Raw genomic sequence first — 8392 nt, 5'->3', positions numbered from 1 at the left:
GAACCAGAACCGGGGCCAGCCTCAATTTGTCCCTTGATGAGGAAGAGCTCTGGCAGAGGCCTCCCCCCACCTCTTCCCAAAGCTGGTCATAACTCAGGACTATTTTTACCTACAGAAAGTATTCGCTGAGGAATGGCATGGAAAACGAGGGAATTTTCCCCTTGCCTTTGACACAGACTCTCCGTGTGCACTGGGACAGGCTGACTCTCCTTCCCATGCAGGGCTTCTGGCTCCGGAAGGTGGGAAATAATCCGGTGACTTGTCTCATCAGGCTGGTAGGAAAATATACACCAAATCAACGCTGACTCAGCACCTACTGCTCATATAAAATTCCTGGCATAGCTGTTTTCCTTCAAAACCCAAGAATGTATCAGCGAATGGTAAGACAGTCAGGTTAGATGGATGGGCCACCAGACTGAGGGGCTGTAAAAAGGGATAGGAACCCCACCCCACCCCCGCCGTGGTTCTGAACCTCTTTTTGGTAAACTTGGCGGTGTCTCCCAGATTGCTGTAAGGACTCAAACTTTTATTACAACGAAGAAATAGGACCATTTGTTATGCGTTGCAGACTGCAAGGTAGGCTGGTTTACCAGGGTTTCCCCTATACCCTATTTAGAAAGAGCGGTACATGAGAAGATGCTAGCCAAAAGAACAGTTGGTTTTATCCTGATCACGCAAACATTGAAAAAGTGAGCCTCATGTTTGACTAGTGTTTGAAAAACAACATCATTTGGCATTTTTACCACTGTTTTCCTCTGCAGAGAAACTTTGTAACTGGCAAAAGGTTTCAACATTGCCCCGCGTACAGGGAGGAATTGGAGAAGTCATCTGGTTGTGTTAGGCTTCCCAGAGCAACTGGACACATAGGTGTGCGTGTGTGTGCGTGTGTGTGTGTGTGTGTGTGTGTGTGTGTGTGGTTGAGTGCCCATGACAAAATGCCTGGATGCTTACATGTGCGCGTCTTAAATAAGCAGAGACCATCTATAAAGAAAACTCCAGATAGGGAACCCGGAAGCTAAAGGCATAAAGAAAAGTCTCTCTCTTCTCATTCCGACTTCCCAATGTCTACCCCTCCCGAAGGCAGGGATTAAAGGGGGGGGGGCGTGTGGTCGTCTGGAAAATGCTTCTCAAGGCTCAGCGCCCCTCAGAATCATCTGGGGAAGGGGCACCTATGTGGCTCAGTCAGTGAAGCGTCCGCCTTTTGGATTCGGCTCAGGTCTTGATTTTGCTGTTTGTGGGTTCGAGCCTCACATTGGGCTCTGCATTGACAGCATAGAGCCTGCTTGGGATCCTCTGTCTCCTCTCTCTCTCTGCCCCTCCCCTGCTCGTGTGTTCCTGCTCTCTCTCTCAAATAAACTTAAAAAAAAAAAATTAAAAAAATCACCTGGGGGGGGTTGTTAAGACACAGAGCACTGGGGCTCCTCTTTTCTAGGATTTTCTGACTCTGTGGGTCTCGAATAGTACCCCAGGATCTGCATTTCTCCCAGTTTCCCAGAAAATTATGGACGCAGCTTATCCAGGGACCCCCACCTTGAGGACCACGGATCCAGAGGTGTGCCCTGCCAGAAAAGGGCGTGCATTACTCACTCGGGGACACACCCACTGCTAACACCCCTGACTTCTCAGTACTCTGAAGGTAGGCAGGTTTTTACAGAACCGTCCACGTTTAACAAAGAAACGTGGAAATCAATCTTTTACTCTCCTGACGCGTATGCCACATCAATGGTGACTCTGATAACCAAGAAATGACAGGGCTGTGATTTGGCTGCATTCTGGTTCTCTAAGAAAAGGAACGGGCTACCCAATCAGTCACATCTTCTTAAATTATTAACATTTGTAACAGGTTCATTCTCCACCTGGCAGAATAGATGGGAAGTAAACTCTGGGTTACGAGTTTTGCCACATAGTAGAGAAACTCCAAGCTCACATGTCTTAGGTGAAGCCTTTGGGATGGTGTTGGGAAGGAGCTAGTGGGGCCAAAGTCCTAATGTTGGTAGCAAAGCCACACCGTCAGATCTGCTTGCTCACGTCTTTAAACTCTGAGCACATCTCCCACTGTTTTCCTGTGCTCACTCAAGTGCAACAGTTTACCCTCTTGTTCTTCCTTCCTCCAATCCACAAGGGAAATGCCTGCCTCAGGGCCTTTGCACTGACTCTCCCTCCTGCCTGGGATGCTCTTCCCCCAGAGACCCACAGGGCTCTTCCTCACCTGCTTCGATTTTTGCTCAAATATCACCCTGAGGCTTGCTTTCCCCGATTGCCCTTTTGGAAATTGAAATTCCATTCCTCACTCGTGCTCTCTCTTTTCCCTATTTCTGGACTTTTTTTTTTTTCCTATAGCATTAACACTATCTCACATATATACTTAACTTTTAAACTTTGTTATCCGTCTCCCGCTGCAAGAATGTTAAAATCCACAAGCAGAAAGGCCCTTCCGTGCCTTGCTTCAGGGGATGCAACATGGCAGGTGCTAATGAACAATGTGTTGAGTGAATTCTGATGTCAAGTGTAAGGGTAGGTGGACCGTGGCATGGGAGCATTGGGAAGACCGCACGGGAGAGGAGGAGGGGATCGAACATAAGTCTGCGGAAGGGAGGTGCTAGAAAGCGCATTCCCCTTGTTGGTCTCAGCCAGTACGGAGCCGCAGATGGGCTCTGAGACCCCAGGAAACATGTGCACTAGGTGATGTCTTCTGATGGTTTTCTCCTTCTCTGTTTTTCTCTTTTTCCTTCCCCTTCTTCAGGTAGGTAGCTGGCTGTGCATTTCATTGCCTCCGACAAGCTCTGGGACTGGCAGATTGTGGAGGGAGCTGCAAGACGCTGGCCCTCGTTTCTGAAAGCCTGAACCGTAAGAAAACTGAAGAGTGTTCACAACGGAGGGGAAGGGGAGGAGCAGGCTGGCTTGGAAGAGGCCAGAGGGTCCCTCGGAGTGGGCACGGACAGCCTCCCCCTCCTACCTCGGCCCCAGCAGTGATCCTGGAGCCCAGGCCTGGCCAAGGGAGCAGAAAAGTCCAGGGAGGGCTGAGAATGCGCTCCCCACTCCTTAGCCGCCACCCCGCCTTTCTGCCACCTTCTATGGGCGCCCTGTCAGAGTCTTCCTGTCCTATGCTCTCTCATTTGGCTTCTGCCCTTTTGCCTTCCCAGACGCCGCGCTCATCGAAATCCCTGGTAACTGCCAGGCTGGACTCACACCCATCCTGTAACTGGATGCTTTTGTTGCGGTGGCAAAACACACGTGACGTGAAATCTGCCACGTTAACCAGCAGTTCAGGGGACATCAAGTACATCCTCATTGCTGAGCAGCCGTCCCACCGTCCACCTCCAGAACTTTCTTTCTCACGTTTCCCAGCTGGAACTGCCCTCGTGAAACACTAATGCCCCAGGCTCACCCCCCCGCCTTGTATTACACAACCTCTGTTCCACTTTCTGTCTCCGCGAACTTGACTACTCCAGGGGCCTCACGGAAGTGGAATCGTACACTATTTGTTCCTGCGTGACTGGCTTATTTGAGACGTCGCATATCGTCTTCAAGATGCGTTCGTGCGGCAGCAAGGTCAGAACTTCATTCCTTTTTAGAGCTGAATGACATCCCGTTGCGCGAATACCACAGTTTGGTTATCCGTTCATCCAGGGATGGACATTTGGGTTGCTTTCACCTCTCGCTATTGTGAATGATGTTTCTACAAACGTGTGTGTACGAATGCGTGTGAGTCTCTGCTTTGAGGTCTTCAGGGTGTAGGCCTGAGTGTAGAAGCGCTGGGTCATAGGGTCATTCTATACTTAATTGTTTCAGGAATCGCCACACTGTTTCCCCAGCAAGAGCCATCCTCCAAGCCCCCTAGCAGCAGCGCCCAGGGTTCCGATTCCTCCATCCCATCCTGACACTTGTTACTCTGTTGTATTTTATTTTTCTTTCGATGGTAGTCATCCTAGTGGGTGTGAATTGGTTCTGACTTGGCTTCTCTGTGGCCTTCTTCGATTCCTCCTTCTCTTTTCTGCTTTTATGGTTGTTTCTTTCTTTCTTTCTTTCTTTCTTTCTTGCTCAGTCTCCAATCCAATCACTTCATCAATGTTAGCATTGCCCAGGGCTGCATCCAAGGTGTCTCACCCTGAATATTCGCAAACTCCATGTATTCGTTACTCTATATATTCACGTACCCAAATACTCTATATAACTCATATGGTTCATATAGCCACATATTCATGTAACTCATATAGTTCATATACTCATATACTCCACGTAACTCTGATGACTATCATCTGAATAACGATAATGCATTAATTTTAAAATAGGAACTGTGGCTTTTAAAAACAATGCGTTTTAAAAACAGGTACTCCATATATGTTTTGAAAAATCGGGTCATACAGGAAGGTTCATGGTGAGAGGTCTCCTTCCCATCCCTGTCTCCCAGTCCCCCAGGTCTTTATCTCTGAGGTAACCCCGTTACGGGTTTCCTTGTATGACTCCAAAGTGTGCTTGGCATTCACGAGCATTTATAAATACCCACACGCCCCCTGCTTTTTTTTAAACAAATGGTAACACCTTGTTCTGCACCTGGATTTTTTCACTTTGTAATATATCTTGGCAATTGTTCCCTATCAGTACCTGGAGAGCGGCCTCATACATCTTCATGGCATACTAGCACTGCTCCAACTCCCCCCGCCCCACCCTAGTACCCGGGACGACAGAAACACATAGGCAGCAGCAAGGACCCATTTTATTTGAAATCTTCAGTTTTATTTGCGTTTCATGCCAATTTTTTTGTTCTGCTTCCTAATGCATCTGTGCTTATTTTAATATAACGATCATATTTTAAAACAGATGCTCTAGAAAGATGGACTTGTTTATTCTGAGATTTCTACACCTCGGCAGGCACATGTAGCCGGTTGGACACATAAACATGACATTGTGAGATCATCACAGTGATACTGTGAGGCAGGCAGGGCAGGGACGATCGAGACACCTGCCAGGCAACAGCCTGCATGGGCAGAGCCAGGAGGCCACGGGCACCTGCTGACATATCATGCTGCCTCTCAGGACACGGACGAAAGAAGAGAGGAAGGAAACCAGGATCTTAAAAGACAAAAGTACATCAGGGTTTACACTGAAGGGATACTTGCATAACATGTTTTGGATGAAAAGCCTGGAGTATGTAGCCCCAGCTAACAGGGCAGGAAAGGAGACCAGTGCTCTTTTGCGTTAAGAAGCACCAACGTGTTGGGGGCGCCTGGGTGACTCAGTCCGTGAAGTGTCCAACTGCGGCTCAGGTCATGGTCTTACGGTTCGTGAGTTCAAGCCCCATATCAGGGTTTTTGCTGTCAGCACAGAGCCCGTTTCAGATCCCTGCACCCTCTCTCTGTCCACTCCCTGCTGTGCTCTCTCTCTCTCTCTCTCTCTCAAATATCAATAGACATTTTTTTTTTAATTTTTTTTTTCAACGGTTTTTATTTATTTCTTTGGGACAGAGAGAGACAGAGCATGAACGGGGGAGGGGCAGAGAGAGAGGGAGACACAGCATCGGAAACAGGCTCCAGGCTCCGAGCCATCAGCCCAGAGCCCGATGCAGGGCTCGAACTCACGGACCGCGAGATCGTGACCTGGCTGAAGTCGGACGCTTAACCGACTGCGCCACCCAGGCGCCCCTCAATAGACATTTTATTTATTTATTTATTTATTTATTTTTTTTTTTTAAATTTTTTTTTTCAACGTTTTTTTAATTTATTTTTGGGACAGAGAGAGACAGAGCATGAACGGGGGAGGGGCAGAGAGAGAGGGAGACACAGAATCGGAAACAGGCTCCAGGCTCTGAGCCATCAGCCCAGAGCCCGACGCGGGGCTCGAACTCACGGACCGCGAGATCGTGACCTGGCTGAAGTCGGACGCTTTAACCGACTGCGCCACCCAGGCGCCCCTCAATAGACATTTTAAAAAGTAAGTAAATAAAAAAAAAGATTGGTACCTTGAAGCCCTAACCCTTGGTGCCTCAGAATGTGACTATATTTGGAGACAGGACCTTGTAAAGGGTGGTTCTATTAAAATGAGTTCAATAGGGCGGGTCCTAATTGAGTAGGACCGGCTTCCTTCTAAGAAGTGGAAATCGGGACTCACAGAGACACCAAGAATGCTTGTGTGCAGAGGGAAGGTCTTGCAAGGGTACACTGGAGGAGATAGCCGTCTACAAACCAGAGACAGAGGCTTCAGGAGGCACGAAACCTGCCGACCCCTGCTCTGTGACATCCAGCCTCCAGAATTGTGAGAAAGTAACTTTCTGTGATGTAAGCCCCACCCTGTCGATGGCACAGGGTTATGGCTGCTGGAGCAGATTAGCACAGCATCCACTCAAGGGCTACCCTTCCTGCCTCTCTATGTGAATTGCCTACCCCCGAAACAATGTGGTTCCTCTGGATAGGGCTGGGCTATTCATTCATTCATTCATTCACTCATTCTTCATTCATTATTTATTGCTCAGGTCCCTGAGCAACGGGATGTGACGAGCCCCTGTTATCCTGGACCTCCCCACTAGTCTCCCATCTCCAGAACAATCCACGTTCCAGCTTCCTCCCCGGGTGAGACACTATAAACATGTACCAGGGAACAGGGGGAAGGAGGTGACATGAAAAGTAAAGGAAATGTCCCAGATTGATCCAAATGTTTGTTTGTTTGTGTTTGCTTTCCCATGGAAGTGTCTCTTGTAGATTGCCTTGCTGAACGTGGGTGTGGAGGACAAAGTAGCTGAGGTGGGATCACGGTTCGGCTTCTTCTCATTTCGAAAGTGGTTCAAAGCGCCCAGCTCAGCCAGTTTGGAGGCTGGGAGCTCTGACAACGCTCAGAGCTATTAATTTCCTTGCGTGTGTTTGTGTGTCTCCAGAAACCACCCAGATTCAGAGAAGAGCTAGGATTCCCCCGGCACCGGTGAGGATCGTTTCGGCTGCTGGCGGAGGAGACGAGGGGTAAGACGGGACGGCCAACCTGTGGGTCAGCCTCTCTCGCCAACGGGGGTCCCACCAGCTTCCCGGGCCCTTTGTGCCACTGGGCGCCAGAAAGAGCTGGCGTCACCGCAAAGCCCGGCCGTGACTCATCCACCTCCCCAACTTCGCTCTTAAAATGCGCTCTCTGGACTTTTCCAGGAAAGCCTGAGTGGCTCATTGCAGACACCCATCATTAACGTGCCTTTCACGCTTCTTAATTCCCTCCCGGGCTTTAACAATCATTGCAAACACGAGCAGGGGATTCTTCTCAGAGAAAGACATTCATCATGACTGTACCCAACCTCCGTCTCCAATGCAGGAATTACGGCAATCGCCAGTGGGGAAAGGGAGCCAACAGGTATTTTTAAAGAGGCTCTATCCACTGGAGGATCGAAAAGAAAATATCCCCTTTGAGCATTTAGTCACACACATCAAAGGAAACAACACTTTCAATCTTCATTTGCATCGTACAGGCATTAGATGTGGTCCAGTTACACTGAGCTCCGCTTCAAAAGGCAGAAGTGCCAGTCCTTTCCAAGCCTTGACGGAGACAGAGAGAAAATGCAGCCAGGCAAATAATATATCACCCTGCCAAGGCATTTTCCATTTTTAAAAGGACAGGACAATTTTACATTATTTCTGGAGCCTCTTTGCAGCAAATATCCCTTGACATTTATCCTAGCACCCTGGCCGGCTGGCCTAAAAGCCTGGCTGCTCTCGGCCTGCTGTTCCTATGCGCTGGGCACCGCATTCTGCCTCTTGGGCTTGAAGCTCCAGACGTGAGAAGGGCAAGTGGCCCGGGTTTTTGAGCACAGGCAGGAGGAGGTTGGCTCTGCGGGAGGGGCCTGCGAAGGCTCCAGCCTGGTGGCAAGATCATGGCGTTTCAGGTCACTCGAAGACGGTGAATGGAGAACCAGCATTCAGGGCTCAGAGCCTCCGGGTTGAAACCCCACAAGGCAGGCTTGGGGTTTGTCACAGATAAAACAATGAAGTGTGCTTGCACTTGAGGGGGAGGCCCCTTGGGGAAGTGGAGAACGGCCACCAGTTCTAGAATAATTAGCACCAAATGACTTCTAGTTAGGGTGACAAATGAGCACATTTTCCAGATCCGGAGAATCAGGACTGGGCTATTTATTAGGTGAAATTTTCCCAACCGTTTTTCTCTTTAAAAAAACAAACAGGGGCGCCTGGGTGGCGCAGTCGGTTAGGCGTCCGACTTCAGCCAGGTCACGATCTCGCGGTCCGTGAGTTCGAGCCCCGCGTCGGGCTCTGGGCTGATGGCTCAGAGCCTGGAGCCTGTTTCCGATTCTGTGTCTCCCTCTCTCTCTGCCCCTCCCCCGTTCATGCTCTGTCTCTCTCTGTCCCAAAAATGAATAAACGTTGAAAAAAAAAACAAACAAACAAAACTTTTTTTAACGTTTATT

Source organism: Lynx rufus, unplaced genomic scaffold (genome assembly GCF_022079265.1).
Source record: "Lynx rufus isolate CCGP_SWC_20201006 ecotype Redwood Valley unplaced genomic scaffold, mLynRuf1.p SCAF_2, whole genome shotgun sequence".
Lineage (NCBI taxonomy): Eukaryota > Metazoa > Chordata > Mammalia > Carnivora > Felidae > Lynx > Lynx rufus.
This window is presented reverse-complemented; position numbering follows the sequence as displayed.